The sequence below is a fragment of the Pseudopodoces humilis genome, chromosome 10 (genome assembly GCF_049639895.1).
Source record: "Pseudopodoces humilis isolate 2021_Gansu_Grassland_sample_001 chromosome 10, ASM4963989v1, whole genome shotgun sequence".
NCBI lineage: Eukaryota > Metazoa > Chordata > Aves > Passeriformes > Paridae > Pseudopodoces > Pseudopodoces humilis.
Window position 1 is genome coordinate 23,339,015 of NC_142209.1, and position 21,411 is coordinate 23,360,425.

General features: G+C 44.4%; 1 long non-coding RNA gene across 1 annotated transcript; it reads left to right on the plus strand.

The window, feature by feature from the left end:
- The first annotated feature begins 9,660 nt into the window (after positions 1-9,660).
- LOC148183710 (uncharacterized) lies at positions 9,661-19,257 on the plus strand. The gene is made up of 3 exons (XR_015773401.1): positions 9,661-9,767; positions 17,705-17,890; positions 19,036-19,257. It is a non-coding gene; the product is annotated as an uncharacterized LOC148183710 (long non-coding RNA).
- The last annotated feature ends 2,154 nt before the right edge of the window (positions 19,258-21,411 follow it).

Here is a 21,411-nt window from a genome sequence, read left to right on the forward strand (position 1 = left end):
CCAAAAGCAACAAAAGAAAATGCAGTGCAGGCTCTCCATGGCCTGTTTGTACCAAAACCTGGATCAAACTGCCCCTTGTGTGCCTCTGTTCCCTTCCCAGGCTGCCTCTCTCTCCTTTTCGAGCTGCTTGTGCCACAGGAACTGAATTTTGCTCAACAACTTGGGTACCCCAGCCTTCCCAAGACACACTTTTTTCCCTGGAAGGATGGTTTTCCAATGGGAAAAAACCAATTGGCTTTGATGACAACTCTGTATCTGCCTGGTTCAAGCAGACTGAGGACTGAGTATCCTGCTCTTGTGGATGTCTGAGGCTTGATGTCTCTTTCCAGTTGGTGGCTGCTCCATGTGGGGTGTAAAGCTGGAAGGTGAGGACAGGGCCCCCCATACCCACCAGTGCACCCCAAGTCCTGCTCCAGTGCGTACACCTCCAGTACTGCAAAGAAACACAGACATGCCCTTGGGTCCAGCCTCATTTGAAGGTTAAAAATAACACAAAGGTGCTTAGAAAAGTAAAATAAAAAAAAAAAAAAATAAAAATTAAACCACCCCCACACTTGAAAGAAACCTACCCCTTTAAGAAAGGATTGAACGTAATCTATTTCCAGCGTACGAGAGATCGGCTAAGGATTGCTGGGACATTTTCACTGACACAAATCTACATAATCGTTTTAAACTTCTCACCATTTCTTCCGATTATTCTCTTTCTGTCACTTTAGGAAGCTCTAAAACTGATTTTCTCTCCATAATCTTCCAGTATTGCTTAGCACCCAAATCTCTAATATTTTAAGAAGATTATTTCATTTATAATTGATTGAGTGTATTTGCCAGTTTGCTACTTCAAAGATGTTGTGCTTTAAGGGGTTCAGGTAGAGCATTACTAAGTTTCCACCCCTTACCCCCCATCCGAAAAAAGAGGCAGAAAAATTTTGCATCCTGCCTGACACTTGATGCTATATTTTTTTTCTTTTTAAAAAAAATATTATTGGTATTATTTACATTGTCAGCATGCAGAATAGCTAAAAAAAGGGACCTCCGGAGATGAAAGGCAAATCGAGCTGTCTCCAGCTGCAGGCTCAGGCTGAGGTTTCCATTGCACTTTGATGAGCAGTGATTGCAGGCAGGCAGCTCCACATCTCCCTGTGCACCACCTTCCCTCCCAGGGCCTGGCTGCCCACCTCGCTGTTCTCACTGCCAAAGGGATTGGAGAGCTGTTAGCTGTTACAATATGTCTTATTTTGATTTTTTGCCTTTCAGTGGACAGGGTGTTTTCCAGCTGAATCTGCTCCCTGGGGTGGTTTTCTGCATGGAGACAGAATGCACAGCACGGTGGTGAGGAAAGGGGCAGGAGAAATGGGTGTGGGTAAAGGGAATTCCTGAAACACGTTTCTGCTGGGAGTTAAACACGTTTCTGCTGGGAGTTAAACACGTTTCTGCTGGGAGTTAAACACGTTTCTGCTGGGAGTTAAACACGTTTCTGCTGGGAGTTAAACACGTTTCTGCTGGGAGTTAAACACGTTTCTGCTGGGAGTTGTGTTCATCCAGCTCAGGACTGGGCTGTGGATGCTGCTGCCTGCAGCGAATGGCCTCCATCACTCAGAGCTGGATGTTGCCTTGCAGAGCTCTGAGAGAGGGGTTGAGAGAGGGGAGAAGGGTGAAAAAGGTAATATTTACTGAGGACAAAGGCAGTAGGACACCTGCAAGCGGACCTGAGGAAGGAGAGAGCCCATTTAATGCACTGCCACTCCCCCAACATAACCGAGAAACCTCAGAAATAAAGGGGAGATTTCCCCATTCTCAGCCCTGCTTTGCTCTTTGCTCTTTATCACCTGTGAACTAGTGAGGAGATGCTCAAAGGAAAACTCTGAGCCCTCTTTCAGGGCTGGCAGAGACTTAGTGATGCTCTGTCACAGTCATTTCGGGAATGGAGCAGCTATCAACTAACAAGAATGAATTTCAAGGCTGATCACCTGCAAGCCAGGGATAATGGGAGGTCTGCACAATCAAACACGTCTCCTGTTATAGTAAAACAAGCAACACTTGAAAAAGACATGGAAACAGGCTTCTTTAAATCCAATTCAGGGATTTGGAATCCCCACTAAACGCTTAATTAATTTTTGATTAGCTGAGAACCCATTAAACAGACTGATTCTTCTAGCTTTTTAAGTAACGGCAGCATGCTGCTTTAATTAAATTAATACTAAGAGATGTTCATTTTCAAATCCTTATGTTGGTTATTTGAGAAAAAATCATTTCATTCCCTTCCCTAAGAGGTTTACCATATTCTTTTATCCCAATGCAGTATCTCTTCCCATTCTGTTTGTGTTGCCCTTGGTTTGCCTGAAGGCAGGATCTGTCATGGCTCTGAATTTGTTCTGCCCAAGGGACATGGGGGTGTCCCAGAAGTTTAGGACCAAGAACCTCATATTCCTATGGGGTTCACCAAAAAGGTATGAGCAGCCTGAATGTTTGGGGTCTCACAGCCACTCTTCCCATGGAGGTATCACTGTTTCCTATGTCAGGTACTGGACATGAATCCTAATTCTTCTTCCACAATACAGCAAGCAGCTGTGAATTATCACCTCCTCTTTTGAGGGGCCTGTCCAGGTCTCTGCTGTGACTACACTGTGTATCAGAGAACATGCCATCACTTGTTCACTCCTGGTTTTCAAACCCCTTTGGATTTCTCTGTTTCCCAGTGGAAGTCAGAGTTGCTGTCCACCCTTGGCTTCTTCCCCGGTGACCAATACTCCCCTGTGTGTGCTGGATTCTCTGGTGATGGGAGGGATGCAGTCAGGCCTTGGGCCTTTCCTTGATGATGGAGATGTGGAATGGACACAGGTAACACCGGATGTGATTAGGGAAGGAACATGGACTCACTCTTAGAGCAACTCTGTACAGGAACATTCAAAACCTCCCCTCTGCCTTTTCTTCCACCCCCAGGAAGATCTAAAACTGAAATTTGCAGCTTCCTCCCACTGCCATAATGGGTGAAAAACTCCTCCCTGCTCATTTCAGGGCCAACATATTGACATTTGCAGCTCGGGGCCCTTGCTTCAGTCCTGGGTCTTGCCCGAACCTCTGAGCCATCTACCAGTCTGAGACCAGCGTGAGCCTCTGAGGTCCTTGCCTGTGCTGAGCAGGGTCCATGAGCACCCAGGCAATTTCCATATCTATTTATTTAATGCAGATGCACTGTGCCCAGCTCAGAGACCCGCCAACCACACGAATCCCATATGACGACATTGCCTCCATGACACTACTGAACAGCTTTACATTGATTATGATCCCAGAAATGGGAATCCTTTCCTGTCGTCTGAGGGTTGGGATTATTTTTTTCCTCTTTAAGCTTCATCCATTTGGCAGAAGAAGAAGAACTTTTGCAAAAGTGGCTCACAAGAACTCAGTGCTCGGATGAACCACTTGGGAATAACACCAAGCTGGGTACAGGTGCGATTTTCCTTACACCGTTCCATGTTGTTTTGGCTTGATGTCCATCCTTCACTCCATTTGCTCTGGGCACGTTCTGGATTAAGCAGAGAACTTGTTTCACTCCTTGCTCTGTTTGTCCCAACAAATGAAGGGTGAAACTGGGCTTTCAAGCCACCAGTGACCCCCTCACTACTGCCTTTGCACAGCCTGGCTGTCACCTGGACCCCTGCAGAAACACGCTGGGGTGGTCCCCAAGGATTTAATCAGCTAATGCTGCCAGTACACAGGATCTGGAGAGGGGGGCTTGGAGATCAGCCCAGCCCCTCATACCTTCACCCTCCTGCTAAGCTCCCCTTGCCTCCCCTCTCCCCACTGCCCACTCCTTGTTAGGAGCTGTCGGAGGCAGCTGGCTGCTCGTGCATTAAATTAGCAGATGTTGCTGCTACACAACATTAAGCACAACAATACTGTTAATGTGCCCTCCGGAGCCCTCTGCCTCCTCCTCACTGGGCCTCGCCAGACACAGCCTCTCCGGAGGCAGATTAATTTCAACTCTCTGGATCATAATAAATTAATTTTTATTAGAAAAGGCAGCGGGGGGGGGGACGGGGACGACTCGGGACTGATCTCCTGAGCTGAAGAGATTTAAGCCAGCTGTCGACTGTCTCCTGGCATTTGAGTTAGGAAGTAAACACAGAAGGAGGGGATTTTTACAAAACACCCATCAGCCCTCCTTGCTGGGAGGAGTGTGAGGGAGGCTTGGAGGTAAGGGAGAAAAAACTGTGTTGTGGGGTTAATGCTGTAGAGTCCAGGGCTAAACAAACTGCAAGGGGGATATTTTTTTTCTTTCTTTCTCATGGGGAACACTTCCATCATGTTACCCTGACTAGAACCCTCCCTAGATGTGAGGCTGTGAGGTCCCACAGCAAGTCCCCACTGCCCCACAAGCCCTCCTTTGCTAAGCAGCCTCTTTCCCAAGATGCTGGCTGGAATAGGATTGATTAGCTTGGCATTGCCACCACTTTCAGAGGAACATGGCACAGTTCTGCCAGTCCCTGGAGCATCCCCACCCCATCCCCGGCACCTGCTCCATGCCCAACCCAGTCACAGGCAGGCAGCAGGTTGCTGGGAGCTGACTCTGTACTACCACAGAGTTTCTGAGCAGAGGAGATTTTGACGCTTCATCCTCGTTGCCTTGGATGCTGAAGGCTCACAGCTCCTTTTGGCTTAAGTCAGGGCTGTGTGTACTCAGCACTTATGAAAATCAGCCCTGGGTCTTTGCCCAGATTAAAAATCAGTGTGAGCACAGCAGCTGTGGGAAGCCCAGATCTCCATTTATCAGTGGGGAGTGCATTTCCCATGGTGGATCTGAGGGCCTGGGAGCTGGGCTCTGGCTGGCCATCCCTAACTTCACCACTGAGCTGAAAACTTGGACCTGGTAGTTTTAGCATCACCCAAAATAACTGATGAGGAATCTGGACTCTGGCAGGATGGTGGACAGGAATGTGTTATCTGTTAGTGCTGTGCTTAATGACAGTGACATTTCCACTGGCCATTTCAAAGGCCAATAAATGCAGCCAATCTCTATGCAAGGGCTGATCCCTCCCAGCATCCTGTCTCCAGCTGTGGCCAGCACTGAACACTGATGAGGGAATGTCACACCACAAACTCACAATGATCCTTCACCAGAACAGCCTCCCAAGCCCCAGATGTGTGGTTGAGGGTCTTTCCAATGGAACCAAAATTAATTTCTTTCCTTGATTAATTTCTCCATTTGCCTTTGATCATTCACAACATCCAGTGGTGAGAAGCTCTACAGACTAAACAGGCTTTGTGTGAAAAATTATTTTTCCTTTTCCAGCCGGTCTGCAAGCTTCAGCTGCTGCCTTTCAGCTCTTCTAGAAGGAGAAATGGTGAACAGCTATTTTCTGTTTGACTTTTTCAGTCTATTTTTTATCACTTCCTCATCAATAATTTCCCTTCCAGAGATAAGAAAACCCTGTCACTGAAACTGTTTCTTATACAGAGACTCTTCTGTTCTCTGTTGGTAGCTGGTTCAAATACTAATAAACCTCCTGGATGTTCAACTGGTCTCTGTTTGGTGCTTTGATGAAACAAATTCTTTTGATGAAATTCTGTACTTTTGGTTGTGTAACTGTGGAGTTATCCTGCAGTGTGAGAGCAATAAAAAAAAACCAACCTGTCATACTCACCCCTATTTTTCTTCCCCATCATGACATGATCTAGGTTAGCAATAACCCATGGTTATGGAAGAGGGTTAATTTTTAACCTGTAGCCATTTGATTTCTCGGTTCCCAGCCCAGCCATGGTGGAGAACTGCAGCGAGGCAAAGAGGGGGAGCAGCTTTCATTGCAGAAATGATGAAAGCACAGCTCTAGAGCCAGGGCTAGAGTTTGGGAGCTGTTTAGGCTGGAGTATGGATTTCCAGCTGAGGTGCTCCTGGATCAGGACACTGCAATCCTTGGGCAAAGACCTGACCCTGCACCTGCTAAAGCCTTTTGGAGCTGCTGGGGTGCATCATCTGTGTCCTCAGCCCCTGAGCACCTCGTTCACTTCTTTACAGAATCTTGCCAACACCTGAAGCTGTCATCCCACATACTTCTCCTGAACTTCCCTTTGATGCCAGGTCTTGGGGGAAAGCAAACCAGAGCGTGTGGGTTGGGGGGGATGATGGAAAGGAAAGTGGTGCTTGTGATAACACGAGATCGGGTTTCACCGAGTCCTTTTTTAAACACCAATTGAAAACCCCTCCTGCCACTTGACAAGTTTCCAAAATCCTCTTTCTTTCCAGGATCTACCCATGGCCCTTGAGTAGGGAGAAGAGGCAGTGAAATGAAAGACCTGTTTGCTCTGTGAAAGAGCTTGACAATGTGTTGAGAGAAAGTGATACTCGCTGCCTTCAGAGCATTCAGAAAGGCATCCATTTATCTCTCTCTTTTCTTTTTTCACCCGTTCTTCTTCTAAGGAATCTCTGGTTGTAATCCCTCTCTGGGCTTTTTCACAGTAGTCTGATAATGTTAATATTTATCCTGGCTCAGAGATGAACTGACAGCATTGTGTTCTCTCCTCTCTCATTTTATCTCTGTAGATCTATCAGGTGTTCTGTATGACTTTAACTTCATCAACACCCGGCTTGGTGCAGTGACAGGTAAAATCACCCTCCACCACCCTCCACCTCTCTCACCTCCGGTGGTTTGTTTTCCCTGTTTGTTTTTATTATCTTATTAAAAGTCTAAAGATTTTAAGTTATAGGTGGTCAAGTTGTTTGGGAGTTTTGAGGGTAGTTCTCAGACCAGTCCTTGCCCTGTATTAAAAAGCTGATTGCAGACTTTCAGCAGAAGGGCTGTGGGGACACAGAAGCAGATTTTTTCCCCCCCAGGATTTCAGTCCTGGAAGAAAAGGACCCATGAACTGATGGAGTTTTCTTCTACTGATGGTCAGTGCTCTGGAGCCTGAACATGCAGGTCAGTGAAGGGTTTGTGTTGCCCTTGGAAGGAGATGCCTGCGTAATAACCACAGCCAGACATAATTTGTCATGGAAAACAATCAGAATTTCTCTCTGGAGTGTAGCACAAACAAGCAGAAAAGGGCAGCAATGAAGTTTCTTTGTATGGAATTAATGCCTGCCAACACTGGTTGAACATCTGTATTTATTCTTGAAGCCTCCTGCCTGGGAGTCAGATGGATACAAGGAGATCCTGGTTTGCATTTGTGTAAAAATGAGTTTATCTATCTTGTGTATGCCAAGTAGGGCCAAGAAACAAGTGAGGAGGTATCTAAACTCTGTAATGGCTAAAGTAATCCTGCACTTGCTATGAAGAACCTGACTGAAAACAATGGGAAGGTTTGCAGCCAGTGACCTCTACACTATCAATAATCCACCCTTATCCATGCATGAGGGTGATGTGGGAGTGGGAAATGTCCCTGAAGCCACCCATGAGAGGATAGATACCCAAAGTAACTTATTTCACCTCAAACTTTATTGATGAAGTGAGTAACCTCAGTGGAGATCATAGGTTTGGGTTTGATGACAATAAAATATTGGAGATATTCTTTCTAATTTATTGCTGTAGGATTAGATCTAGCAATGTGTGACATTGCATTGACCAGGTGGAGCACCAGTTTACGTGGAGAATGGTTTTACATGCAAACACACCATCTTTCTAGGACCAAAGTTTTTCTTCACCAGTTGTACTCTATCCAGAGCTGAGATCATTTCAGTCTTCCAAACCTTCTCTTATATGATAAGACTGTCCTCACGTCTCCTCCAAAGTGCTATTTCTCCTCTAAGGAAGCTACAGATTACATAATTTAATCTTATTTTTATTCAGCTCTCATCTTCAGTGGCAAAGGAGAAAGTTTGAAGAACATGGAAGTGTTATGAAGATTTTCCTACAGAAAACATCAGAGGTAATTAAGACTGATGACAGTTTTATTCCAAAAGCTGAACTCTTTCATCAACAGCTCCTAGGATTTTTCCTTCTTTCACATACAATCAGTTTTGAAAATCTGTTTACCGCTGATTAAAAAAAACAAACAATCCTCTGTTGATCACCAGGTTTCTGTGGGAAAGGCAGGAAGTTCAGCATTGTCTGCATTCATAAAACAAAGGGAATGTGAAACCACCCTGTAGCTGCAGTGAGGTGAGATCCAGCAGCAGCAATAAAGATGGTGTGGTGTGATCACTAAGTGTTTATCATGGCAGCATCCTAATTCCCAGTGCTGCTTACTCCAAATTCCCCCATTTTGGCAAGCTTTTAAAACTATGCTTATCACAATGATGTAAGAGTAAAAAAACCTCAGATCAACCAAGAATTTTTTGTTATGTGAGGAGTTCAAACTAAACACTGGCTTGTCACTGGATGACTGGTAATTATTACCAGTCATGTTAACAGAGAGTCAGCTTATTTTCACACTCCCATCCCAAGCATGGATTCACACCTGATCTGCTTTTTTACACCAAATTTCTGTAATTTTCTGTCTGTAAGTACTCCCCAGGATATTGAGCTGAGTTTTTTCACAGACTGGACAAACTGAGCAAGAAGTTTTTGATGTGGCCACTCATTTCTCAATAGCACAAACTGACAGAGTAGCTGAGCAGAACATCTGGAGATGTGAATGCCAGGGTGGTCCTGAGAAGCCTTTCTCTCTCTTCTGATCCAGGAGCACTGGATCAGACCTTTCCAAACTGGGACAGAAGAGGATCTGACCAGGAATATCAAAAGCAACAAATATTTAAGGGAGGCTGAAAGCGCCAATAGTGCAAAGACCATTTTTACGACCTATGCTGAAAGCAGCAAACTCCCAAGAAAATTCAAATCCTTACAATCAATAATGCCCTGCAGGCTCACAAATGTGTGTTGTTTCAAGTCAGCACACCCATCTGAGTGCTCTCTGCCTCCCCATGAAATCACTGGGTCATGTAGATGGGTATCACTCCCTACCCAAATTCCACCAGGCTGTAGCAGGTTTGTCCTGGGAAATCACTGCTTCCAAATGATACCACAGCTGCAGCCACGCTAGGAAGTGCCAATCCTGCACTGCTCCAAATGAAAAAGAAAAAAATACTTATGTTAATGTCACAGAATAAAATTCATGCTCTCATAAATGATCATTAATTAATTAATTAATTACTTCTGACGTTGTGCCCCAGACATGGGCGCTTCACTGCCTGTGGAGCTCCTCCCATCATCTGACCTGGCTCCTCTGAGTGAGCCTCCTCAGTTAAACCAACGGAGCTTTTCCCAGCTCTTCCACTGGATCTGCAAAATATATGCAGATTTATACAGGCAGATGCTAAATACTCCGGAGGGAAGGAGTAAAATAGACATTAATCAGATATTAAAGGACTTGTGAGACAGGGAGAAATATACATTTGGGCATAGTTTGGGGTTGGTTTTGAATGTTATGTGTACCTATATACAATTACTGTGTGTGTGTGTGTATTATTGTTCTGTTTTGAACAACTGGATTGGGTAGGATAAGAAGAAAAGAGGAAGAGGCAGGAGTTAAATACCTAATAACACTAATGTTAGAGAACTGTGGCTAATTTGCAAATGGATACCACATGGAAACACGCTTCCTCTAATCTGTGTTGCTTTAAAAAGGAAAGAAAAAAAAAAAAAAAAGAAGAGGAGGAGGAGGAGGCTGGGGTTAGTGAGCTATCTGACAGTCTGAGCAGCTCATCTGCTTGCAGGGATTGGGTTGGGAGCAGATATTCCCAAGTGCCTCGAGTATCAAGTGCATTGGATATGGCTTTTGATCAGAAGGGCAGGGTGCTGCCTTCTCTTCCCCGGGGTGGCTCCCACTGGAGACAGGTACCTCCTGCAAGGAGGGAGGGTTTGGTGGCAATGAGGGGAACAGAGCTGGCTTTGTGTGTTTACACCAGACCCTGGCCTTTCCCCTGCCTGTGTTCCTTGTAATTTCTGGAAATCAGAAATAAGCTGATGTGATTAGAGAAGAACAGATCTGGCTTAGTGCTCTTCAAGCTTAAAAAGGTGTTAAGGACTTGGCAAATTACAAATACAGAACTAATAGAGATCTTAAATAAGTATGGTTATCTAATTCCTTTACACTGAGAGACAAAAATGAAGGGTGGCATTACTGTGATTGATGGACAGATAGCAGCCTGACCAGGGAGAAATAGCTGAGAGCTGAGGCATATCAAAAAAACATTTTACACCCAGCCCAGTCTTGATCTGGGTAAGGAAAGATGAGTTTTTGCTGGCTCTTAGCTTTCTTGATGGTTTGATACTGGTGACCCAGTGGAAACAGAGTTTTTGTGGCATTGCTTCTCCTCAGGGAGGGGCTAGGCTTGGCTTTCTTTAGGTTACACTTTTTCTTTGTCCTTTTTATTTTTTTTCTCCTTTTTTTCAATGCAATCTCAAAGTCATCTTGCATTAATTAGCCGTCATCTTAACGACACTGTTGCGTGTTAGACGAAGAGATATCTGAATTCAAATAAGACTTGACCCTAAGAAGGACCAGCTCCCTGGCTTTTTCTTCTCATCTCCTTAAATCTAAAAATTGCTAAGTGATCTCTGAGGCTCAGGCTTTCCTCGGAGATTAGTGTAAGAAAAGCCCCAACATCTGCAAAAGTGACTGCTTTTGACAACCGTACAGATATCTTAAAGAGCAGGAATTTCCCTAATAAAACCCCTTAAAATAAGTCTTCTTAAGATTTCTTAATGCCACAGTGATCAGTTTGCATGTTTCAGAAATTCAAGAATTTTTTATCTGCTTTGGAAAGTTATGAAAAAAAAATGAAGCAGGTTTATTTAAAGGGGAGAAGTATTTGAGATGCAGGAGAGACGGGGTAGGAAAGCTTAGGAACTGGTGATAAAACCATAAATTGTATAGCTCAGGGAATTTGTGGACTGACTAAAAATGACAAAGCAAAGCAGCCCAAGTTGGTCATCAGAATAATAACAAAGAGGACTTTTACCAAGGGGAAAAAAAAAAAAAAAAAAAAAAAAGCACGTGGACCCTGTGGCATTCCATAGGCAATTTAAATAGCTTAATTCGGCATTGTTGTGATAGCCATATGCCTGATAGCCTGTGGGCCAGATCCTCTGCTGGTGTAAAGCCGAGGCTTTTCCACCTATTCAGCAAAGCATCCCTGTTAAAGGCAGTGTTTAGGCATCTGCTGAAATGTAAGTGCTTAGATCCCAGCAGACACTGGGAGCTCAGAGCCCGAGGAAGCCGCTCTGGCACAGGCAGGTGTTTAAGTCAGTGTATCTGCAGCTGGGATGTGAGCCCCTCACCCAAATGTGTTTCTGAGCTCTTGGATGCTGGCACAGAAGGCTGGGCTGCCTGTGAGATCCCAAAGCACAGAGAGATGCTGCTGGGTGTCTCTGTAGGCTTCTGGGGCTCCATCCTGCCCTCCTTTCCCTGCCTGGAGTAAACTCCTGGATCTGCAGCGTGCGGGGGCTACTGGGGCTGAGTGTGCACAGTGGGCTGGGCTGGGCTGCTGGTGCCTCCAGGGGTAAAATTCACCCCTGTGCTGGGCTGAGCGTGGCAGAGGAGCCCCAGAGAGAGCTGTGAGCACCTGTGTGTGCAGGGCCTGCAGCCCGTGGTGACATCCACACCAGCATCCTTGAGGCTGCCTCCTTGAACTGAGTTTCAGTGAAAAAGTTCCACTGGGGGCAGGATCACTAGAAAATTTAGAGGGGATTTTTTGGTCAGGTCCTCTGCTGTTGTTTCTTTTTTCTTCTTTTTTTGCCAGTTTGTGGGTCTCCAATAGGGACAGAAATGCAGTTGTCTGAATTTCTGATGCCCTCCTGCTTGCCTGCTCATGTACTTCATCCCCATAAAAATGAGTAGGTTTCAGCACCAGATATTCCCATTTAACATTTTGTTTACTTCCATTTTGATTTCATGTTCTAGAAGGATCCAAAGGAATCCAGGCAAGGCATGAACCTGGTGGTTTCTGTAGCAGCAAGCAAGAAGGATAAAATGGAATTTTATCAGGGATAAACTATACAGGGGTACAGGTTTAATTTGCACAAGGAGGATCCTGATGATCTGTGTCTCCTGGTCCACAAGCCCGTGATTGACAGGGTGGAGGAACTATTGGGGTACAGCACAGATTTTTGTGCAAGATGGATGGATGCTGGTCCAGAATATTTGAGGACATATCCCATTCACCCCATGTGCTGTGGGATAGGGCAACATAAAGCAGCAGGAAGCAACATATGAAACCCCACAGAGTTATTTTTCCTCCTTTCCCTCCATGGGACACTTTCCAGCTCTACTTGAGAGCAGAGGGACATACTGGAATTACAGAATAACCCACTGAAACCAAGAAATCTGGTGCATGCCCAGCCCTAGCAAAGGTGGAGCAGGAAACAGATCAGGGATTAGAGCCACGAAGGGCCATAGGTTCACAATTACCATGTTAAGCCCTTCAGTCCAGCTGTAAAGCCTCTGAACCACTACCCAGCTCCTGCTTGACCTTGGGTGCCCCTTAAATCTTTTTGGTGTGCTGGTTTGCAATGCTAAAATTCCCAGGTGCTGAGAGATGGGCTGCTCCTGGGAGCACCCCTGTCATGCCTGGCTGAGCAGCTCAGTGCCCCTTATCTGGTCCTTGAGGTGCTTCTCAGCCTTCCTCACCCACAAAGTCCAGCTAAGGAGAACTCCCAAAGAGGCAAACAAAGTGCAAACAGTGATGGTGGTGGTGGTAGGGATCAGAGAGGGTGCTGGAAAACCTTGTGGCTGCCATTTTTATCCTCTTTATTTGTGTGCCTTTGCTCTGGTCCAGCAAACTGGCAAACAATTTTAAGAAGTGCTATAGGTTAGAGAAGAGAATATCTCATTTGGAAGGGACCTACAATGACCATCTATTCCAGCTGTCTGACCAAGTCAGGGCTGACTAAAATTTAAAGTAAATCCTGGAGTTAAGGTTATCCTAGAGCTGAATACATGAGCGCCTGTAGGTGGGAGATATTGGGTCAAATCCCCTCAGACAGGAGTGTAAATAAATACCCTGAGGGAGTGTAACATGAAGAAGTGTAATGTGGTGTTGCGGGATCAGCTTTAGGATTCTGAAATATTTACTTGGAAACTTCATAATTTTTCTTATGAAACATGAGGCTTTGGGGTCATTTGTTCGTGTGGAGCTGTTTTGGTTTGGTTGGTGGTTTTTTGGGTTTGTTTTTTTGTTGGGTTTTTTTTGTTTTGTTTGGTTTGGTTTGGTTTGTTGGTTTTTTGAGAAGGAAAAACAGGACATTTTGTTAATGGGAGCATCTCAGATTGCAAGCCTCAGAGGGGAAAACCAGATCTGGCAAATTCTCCTCTCAACCTCTCTGTGTCTCAGTTTCTTCACCTGTGAAATGGGCACCAGATTGCTTAGACTGCCTCTTCCAGCATGCCCCTGTCGGCTCCAACGTGACATAGAAGGTGCAAATTAGGACTCAGGTGTCTTATCCCTATGCAGCAGTATCAAAAATATTGCTCTGAGTGAGAAAAATTGTGCCACCATAAGGAGAGTTTTATTTAGGACACTGCAGATCCGGATTTGCTGCCAGCAGCCTAAAACTAACAGGAACTTGGAGTGGGGGAAAAAAAAAAAAAATCCTTTCTGGTTTTATATCTCAATCAAGAAGAACTGTCCTTTTTAATTCAAATGCCGAGGTCTAGAGTTGTTTTCCCTGCAGATGCCGTGTTGTATTGGGAATATCAGGAGCTGCCAATTGCAATAACAGTTTCTAATTCCAAATTAATTCAGTGTAAATGAACTGTCAAGAGAAGATTGATTTGTTTTGGTAATTGCCCTGATGCAGGCTGCTGGGTGACAGCAGGAAAGAGCAAAGAAGGGAGCTTTGGCAGGTCTGGCTGAGCCTAAGGGTGGATTGAGGAGACGGAAACCTAGCTGCAAATATCATCTGTCAGGACCACTGCTGAGCCCAATGCTTTTTTCCAGCCTTCAACTACGTCTTCAGGAATGAAGCCAACGCTGCAAAACGCTCCTTGAGTTGAAGACATCGGTGTGTTTGGCAATTAGGAAAGGTGGGGGGAATAAAGAGACCCCTGCAAGGTGTGCTGGGTGTCCTGCCCCACCCCTGCTGCCCTGGTGGGTCACCAGCCCTCACCTCGTCTGTGGGGAACAAGTGACAAGGGCTGAAAACCAGGGACACTGGGCCAGGTGAAGGCCTGATAGGGTGTGCCATGCCACGTGGGACTTTTCTGAGACGGAAATGGGGTTCCCTGAGCAGCTCCACGTGGATGAGCTCCATGTGCTGAGCCCTTCTCAAGGGCTTCCCCTGCCACTGCAGTGTGTGGGACGATCCCCACACAGACCTGCAGCGAGCCCATGCTGATGCTGAAGGGCCCACTCAAACGAGGTATTTAAGCAGGAAATTCAGTGTTACACTCCCAGGAGCGAGGGAAAAGGCTGACCAGCCCAGCACATCAGAAAGCAACGCTGTCTGCAACCCAAAAACAGACTTTGGAGGGTAGGCCTGTGGCATTGGCTAGTCCAGCAATGTGTAGGTGCCTCAAAAGGAGCAATGAACACGTGGTTTTTAATCCATATTACAGATAAATATATAAACTTATAAAAATTTACTCCATAGATACAGCATTCAGGCTATTACTGCAGCCTGTAAAACAGCAAGGCAAGAAAACTCCCAGAGCAAATGACACAGTAAACTCCTAAATGTTAATGGAGTTGCTTTCTAAAGAACTGCCAAACAAACTAGCTTTTGGTCTCTGTATTTTTGGGGTTTGTTTTCCTGCGTGTGCTTAAATTCCCTGATCAATACAGGTGCTGTGTGACTGAATTGCTAATGGAGTCTGTAGATTAGTTTATCAATAGCATTTAAATACTTTTCACACTTGCAGTAGATTTTGAATTATTTATTTGTTTCTGGTCAATTGCTTATGATCTCATTAGCATTTGTCTGGAAAGTGATACTAGACATGCTGGAACACTTTAAAGATTTCATGGCTCTGCAACTTTGTCTGGGAGAAGGAGGCGCCAGGGCTTAAACTCACAAAATTCTACAATGCTCCTTTTTAAGGCAGGGGCTCTGCTTGCAGGAGGGGAACACTCAAAATCTGCTTTTTGATTGGGAAGGATGGAGGCAAGCTTGTAAGCAGACTGCTGCCCTGGAAAGTTCATCCTTCAGAGTGATTCCTGAAAATGTGACAAAAGAACAGTGCCACATTCATTCTGAATTTTGGGCACAGAACATTTCAGGGATATGTCTGGGACCCCACAGGAACCCTATAGACAAGCTAGAACATGAACTGAAGCCTCTTGAGTCCTTTTCTCTAGTCTTCATAACAAATCCATTCATCTTCCTAATTACAAGAGTCACAAATATGCTAAACAATCTCATTTCATATGTTTTGTTATTCTGATTTGATGGAGGAGGGGTTGCATTGTCTTGACAGACCTTACATTTGTCTTTTTGTCTTTTGATATGTCACATGTAGGCTCCACACAAAGCTCGTAACAAGATAAATATGACTCAAAAGGGGAGGGCTCGTGCCTTAAAAACACTGGGAGTATATGATTTATAAGTGTTATCAGTGTACTTTAAGAAGGGGAGAGCAGATTAAATGTAAAGCCAAGCTTGAGACCAGGAAAAGACAGCAGAAATGTGGATTGAGGAAGGTTGTGGAAGGAGGAGACTGTTTGACCCTTAGTGACGGCCTGCAATATCCCAGTATAAATTCACAAACAAGATGAAAGCTGTGGACCAAAACCAGGACTTTCTACCTTGGGTTGAAAGAGGAGCACATTACCCAGGAAGTCTGAAGCAAGACTGGAAAAACAAAGTCTCCTTCTGGGAATCACCTGTGCCATGACTGCTCTCAGGTGGGCTCTCACCACTGGTGAGCCTGAGAGCAGCCAAGGAGGGGTCCTACCGTGGAGTGCAATGTACTCTGCTCTTTTGCCATCCTCAGGCTTTGTTCCCTGGCTACTCCACTGCTCTGTGCAGGAGCAGATGAATTGATCTTTTCCCAGATCTCACCCCTGGCATCTTTGACTTGGAGACAATCGACTGCAGACAGGTCATGTTATGAAGCAGAGCCCCCAAAACCTCCAAGATCTTCCTCACCTCTCACAGAGGCATCCACAGGACTTTTTCTTCTGGATTTACTGCCAATCCTCCCACTTTGAGGTCTAATCACATACTAATGGCACATCCCATCATGCTGAGCTGTTGCCAATTTTAGAGACATTGGCTGCACTATAGAGAGACTTTGCCAAATTTTCAGCTGCAGAGCCTCTTCTGAAGTGGCCTGTAAAATTCACCTTAACCAGCTGCTAAGAGGAAAGGAAACAAAGCCCAGACCTGTGTTTTCTGAGCAGCTCTGAACACTACAAACATGATGGAGAGCCCTGTTTTGGTGTCAGGACACTTTTTTTTTTTTAGATAAAATGAGACTATCTATTTATTCCTAAGTATAACTATAGCTAAGGAGTCAGCCAGGACCACAAATTGGTGTCAAATGGCATTCCTACTCCTGTAGTCATCAGCAGATGTAATCTGTTTCCTTTTCCCTTCAATATCTGCTTGATTTTTTCCCTGCTTAAGGCAAAGTGGGCAGGTATGGAAGGATTTCTATGCTCTTTGGCTGTTCTGGTGGAATAACCAGGATTAATTAAATCCACTGGAAATCTGGTGGACATCAGTCCTGGAGAGTGAGAAGAAAGAGGAATTCATTGTCTTCTTCTGAACTTGGCTGCCCTGTAGATTCACTGTCCCTCCTCCCTTGCAGCTGAGCACTTTTATGGGAGGAAGAGACAGGACAACCTCGTGAGTCTCATGAGCCACCCACCTTGTGATCAAGTGAAGCTTATTTTATGTCCCTGTAGGATGCCCCCAGTTTCCCTGAGGAATGCCCTTGGAATCTGCAGATGTGAACTGCCACGAGTGCCGTGCACCTTCGGCAGAGAGAGAACTCCAGAAGCAGTTTGGTGGCAGCCAGGGACACCTCACAAAAAGGAGGACAGAGCCCCACTGAACCCCCTGGGGAAGGTCTGGCAGAGCAGTCACAAAGGCATTTGAATACTGTGTGACAAATACAGTGTTGATTTTGGCAGATGCACATATTTTCTCCCCCCGACAGGCTCTGGGGCCATGCAGGACACTGAGTCAACTGGATCATAGATACAACACTTTTTCCTTTCTTTCCTTTGTGTCTTCTTTTCTTCCCCTTCTCTTTCTTTTTCTTTTTCAGTTCAGCCTAAATAATGATCTAGGACAGCACTGTCTCTTTAAAGGTGGCCTTTTTAACTGCAACCTAATCTTCTTCTATCCACTTGGACCTTGGATTTAAAAAATTTCACCAATCCGGATTTCCAAATCCTTGCAGATTCTGAGGGGGCTTGTTTATGGAAGTATCCTTTAGAAAACGGCTTAGACTTTAAGATGAGGAAACGCAGGGAGCTAATGTGAAGATTTAGGACTTTCTAGGAAGCTTGCAGTGCCTAAGCCCTGCTTGCTTGAGCAGTCTGAAGGTCCTTTTGCAGACTAAGAGGGATTAATACCCCTTTAACCAGCAGGGCTATGCACACATTCATAAATATACCATCTCTCTCTAATCGCTTCGCTCCCTAATCCACAATGATTTCTTAGGAATAATCATTTTATCTCAGCTAAATAAGCACATTCCTTGTGCTTTCCTGTAGAAAAATAAAATATCTCAGAAGATTTTCTTTTCAGCTGTGGTGCCACGAAAACCAAGCTTTTATTTAAGACCTTTGGTAAATAAAGGAAACTTTGTTTATTTGCTTCTCCAGAGAAGGGCGACCGGTCACATCCGCCCAGCATCTGCCTGCTGATCCACCCACTCCCAGTCCCAGTGACTCCCCTGGAGTCAGGATCAGGATTATTTGTTTGCCCAACACCTTGTGAAGTGACAACTCCTCTCTGTAATCACAAGACTCAGGTGGAAAAGGTTTTGGCAAGTTACAGCTAATACCAAGGTGGGTATGTTGAAAGAGACCATTTTTGAGAATCCCATACAGTTTTTCATGTTTATTTTGTAGATCTTTCTTTACCTCTTTTGCTTTTCAGGTTTAGTGGCGTTTTTATACGTTGCATTTTACTTGCCCAAGTTCAGCTACCTTACACAGGACTATCAGTTTTGATTTTGGGGAACATCATCTTTATTTTTTTTTTTTTTTTTTTGCAATATACCACTCTCTGGGTTCTCATGCAGAAATATCCTGCTGGCTGTAAGTACAGCTGGTTGCATGGGGTTGATCTTGGGACAGGGAGGAACTATGAGTAATAAGGAATCTGACTTCTAATGGCATTTTAAAAAGAAAAGAAAATAGTCCTTTCTATTGCTAAGAATATTGCACAGAAGTGAGTATTTCTTTGGTAAATCACTCCCCACTTAGGCTTTGGTTTCTAAAATCACTTTCAAATCCAGAAATGAGTTCAGGCAAATTCCAGCTGAAGTGAAACACTCAGCTCTGGGAAAGCTTTGAGTTTAATATAAAAAAAAAGCCTCTGAATTTCCTCTATTTCTAATTCTTACTCAGTTAAACTCTGGTCTTCTATCACAAAAAATGCATATAACCTTGAGAATCAGTACAGCTGTGCTGCATGGGGAGCTCCAGCACCTATAGGTTTCAATGCTCACAGTTCAAAAAAATTATAATAAAATATTTATTCTGGAACATTTTATTTTTTTAAATAGGATTAATAGGGACAATATGAAAAGACTGTTGTAGAAAATAAAAACTGTTTTGCAGCAGTTCTGTTTGTTTAACATAAGTATTTCAAAAATAATTTGGGATGTGAATTAAAAAATACATCTCTTCCCTCATAGATATAATAATGATAAATGAAGAATTAGAGCTATCTCCAAGTATTTCCAGACTTCAGAGGTATTTGAATTTGTGTTTCTTTTATGTCTCTCTCTACTGAGACCATTCAATTTAATAAGAAGTGAAATAGTGTAACAAATCTGCTGCAGCCTTTTATTACTTACAGTCCCTATGGGCTTTATATTTCTTCTTGTCCCTTGCCCCTTCCCCATGCACTCTGAGGTCTGAAGAGAAACACAGAAGCCATGACATGAAAATATAGATGGCCTACAATGAAACCTTTGTTTTAGCAGGCATGTTTGCAGTGAGCACCCCAGGCTGCTGACCATGCTCCCCTCAGTGTGCAGAAGGCTGACCCTGACCAAGAAGATGTGGGAGAGTCTCACTCTCCCTCTTTGCAGGAGATCCTTCAGGATTTGTTGTGCCTGCAGCTGTGGTCAGTGTAGATCTGGCTTCTGCCCACCCTGACCTGCACGTGGGGACCTGGATTTGTATCCCAGGTGAGCTCAGGGGTGGGGCTGACAGAGCTCAAGTGAAGGTGTGTGACGGCTACCAAATGAAGTCTGCTCCCATAGCAAGGCCATTTGTTGTGGAAAGGTGCCTCCAGCTGTTTTTGGAGGGTGTTTCCCCAACCACAGCTCTGCCACCACAGCACCTGCCATGGTCTTTTGCTGCAGCTGGAAGTTCTTCAAAGCATCCAGACCAGCAGAAGGCCAATATTCCTGGCTCTGGCTTCTAACCCGTGTTTGCCTGCTGATTCTAGTGGGTTCCCACATGGTATTAAAGGACTTGGAGCCCTTCTGCCAGGGGGATGTTTCCAGTGTTATTTCCTAAAGCCTTCTTGCAACAACAGAAATATCCACCATGCTCCAAAGACGCTCAGTTAAACCTGAGATTGATCTGATTTAAGGGGGATCTCTACCTGGGCTGAGGTCCAGGCTTCACATCTCTCCATACAATGCTCTGCCCTAATGCTCATTGAAAGCCTGAAAGTGGCTGGGAGGATTAGCTAATGGGTAATTTAAATGGGTCATTTAATAGGAAATGTGTATGATAGGCGAGCTTGAAGCCTTGCTTCAACCCTGCAGCTTTGTCTTGTCTCTGTGTGGCTCTTTGTGCCCTTGCCATATGTCTCTTTGCTACTTTTTCTGTTCTCATCTTCCACCCCATCAATTGCAGAGCTCTCTTTCTTTGTATTCTCAGGCAGTCTCAGCTAAAGCCCATTTTTGTCAATGGGAGTAATAAACTAGGCCTTCAAACTCCATCTGACAATGAATCTGCCCCACATGGAAACAGAGAAAAAAGATAAGTCCAGGAAAGAGAATTATTATTTATATATGTCTGGACATACATACACAGATTTATTTTTTCATTTCTTATCTTAGTGTTTCTCTTTAAGCTGAAAGATCTAAAGGGTAGTAAATTTGTTATAGTGAGCCTAGGAAAGTAGATATATAAAGGCTGCTAATGATGAGCATATTTACTGCAGCCCCTGGACTTAATAATCCTCATTAGAGCTGGAAAAACAAACATATTATGCCTTAAACTGTAAGAATGTCTTCTAATGGAATTTGAGGAATTAAAACATGGAACCGAGGTTTATCAGCCTGTTGCTAGGAGAGCTGCGGTCTGTGTTTACTTAAGGAATCATCATCAATAATCCCTTAATCTAATAGCAAAATATAGGAAGCTGCTGCACTGGAATGACCCTATTGGATGTGAGCAGTAAGCAACAGAAGAGAGCTGCAGGGTTACCCAATAGCAGCTGTTGAGCTGTGGCTGTATCCAGGAGAAGGCCGTGTGTGCAGGCACCTTGGAAGCGTATGAGGAGACTTATTGTCACCAAATGTGCCTCAGCAGAACAACCAACCATGCAGTGGGATTTCCCCAGGAACAAAAGGATCTAAATGCACTGGAATGGATGTGCAGTATCAGGCCAAACACCTTCTGGAAACAGTATTGACCCTATTTCTAAAACCACCCAAAAGGAGGGTATGTGGCACTTTTCCAGAATACTCTCTGTCACTTTGTCATTCAGACAGAGAGCCAGCAGTGGTATTTTGGAATGGAACATCTCTTTTTTTTCATAAATTTGTTCAGTTGCATTTTGAAGTAAAATAAAATCTTAACATCCAAACCATCACTTATTGTGAAGTTCCTTAATGTATTTACAAGCTCTGACTGTGTTTACTTTGGATCCCTGTTTGTTAGTGTCATTAGATTATGTCTACTTCTTGTACTGGAAGAGACAGTGAACAAACATCCTTTATTTGCTGTCTCTGAGCTTCCTGCCACTTTGTAGATATACAAGTGCAATTTCAGATGCCTTCCCAGGAACATATGAGCACAAGGAATTCCCTGAATCTTACATAATTTTGTTTCCATCTCTGTGAAAGGTCTAAATAGTGAGCTGGCAATTGAGACACCTAAGCAAAGAATGGTGTAAAAATGGTGCAATCATTTGAATTCACATTTGAAATAGTGTAAACCTTGGTGAATTTTGATGAGTGGATAACACACAGGGGTGTTTGTGTGCATGCCAAAGGGAAAGGGGCAGAGTGCTGTAAATTTCCACTTAACCCATTGGACGGTTGGCAGTCTTTTTTGAACAAGTACAGCATAGCAAAAAAGGACTTCCAAAACTGTCTGCACCAGTCCACAAGTGTTTC